This window comes from Triticum dicoccoides, unplaced genomic scaffold (assembly GCF_002162155.2).
Source record: "Triticum dicoccoides isolate Atlit2015 ecotype Zavitan unplaced genomic scaffold, WEW_v2.0 scaffold127259, whole genome shotgun sequence".
Taxonomy (NCBI): Eukaryota; Viridiplantae; Streptophyta; class Magnoliopsida; order Poales; family Poaceae; genus Triticum; species Triticum dicoccoides.
Window position 1 is genome coordinate 676 of NW_021189373.1, and position 1,082 is coordinate 1,757.

At 42.7% G+C, this 1,082-nt stretch overlaps 1 non-coding gene across 1 annotated transcript; it reads left to right on the top strand.

Annotated features, from left to right (window-relative positions):
* The first annotated feature begins 264 nt into the window (after positions 1–264).
* On the top strand, positions 265–335 carry TRNAG-GCC. Its single transcript has one exon. It is a non-coding gene; the product is annotated as a tRNA-Gly (tRNA).
* The last annotated feature ends 747 nt before the right edge of the window (positions 336–1,082 follow it).

The window sequence follows — 1,082 nt, forward strand, 5'->3', positions numbered from 1 at the left end:
GCTTCTTCCCTTCGTCTAGAAGTTGTATACGTGGATCCAACATTACGTCTAAAAGCCTAGTTGGTCAATACTGAAATACGTATTCTTTTTGTTTGGAAAAGTTTGTTCCTCAAATGGATACATCTAGCATTAATTTGGTGCTAGATACATCTATTTGAAGCACATACTTTTTACGACAGAGGGAGTAAAGATTACTGTCTAATTTTCAGTGAAAGGAATGCTACGACCAAAATTGGTATGCCATGCCAAGAACATTTCATCAAAGCACCAGTGGTCTAGTGGTAGAATAGTACCCTGCCACGGTACAGACCCGGGTTCGATTCCCGGCTGGTGCATTTCTCTGTTTTTTCCTTTTTTTTCTTTGCATTTCCATTTTGGGGCTTGTCACTTTTTTTTGGGCACTTCTGTTGATATACTGCATACAGTTTATACCTAAAGTTTCCTGCATTTTGTATGCAAACTGAAGAAACTGTTTGAAGGAGTCGTTGAATTAACGACAAAAAGAACACCCTTTTTAACTTCCCCAACTCACACCTAGCTTTTTTTAGGGGAATGCCAAACTTTATTAATCAAAGGGAATGTATACAGGTATACAAATAGGAAATAGGGTAATGGGAGAAAACCACATATAGCGACTAAGGCCGAGCGGAAGGGGAGATTTACCAAGATTATGGGCTTCAAAATTCGATGTATACCCTTCAAAAACTATAACACAACTAATTAACTTGAACTTCTTGGATATGAACATCAACTGCCCCCGCGTCTCTCCCGTGTGGGCGACTCGGGAGGCAGCCTGAATCCTAGCCGCCGCCGCCACAAATCTATTGTTTCTGTTTGCCGCTATCGGAGGACACTGACGAAGCCATGTGGCCGACGATGCGACAGGGACCTTGCTCGCGGCAGGGGTGGTTCTTGGGTTGTTCCGATGGGTGTACTACTCTAGTACATGTTCTGAAATGAGATTATGTGCTTCAAAATTTGATGTGTACCCTTCAAAAACTATAACACAACTAATTAACTTGAACTTCCTGGATATGAACATCAACTGCCCCCGCGTCGCTCCCATGTGGGCGACTCGGGAG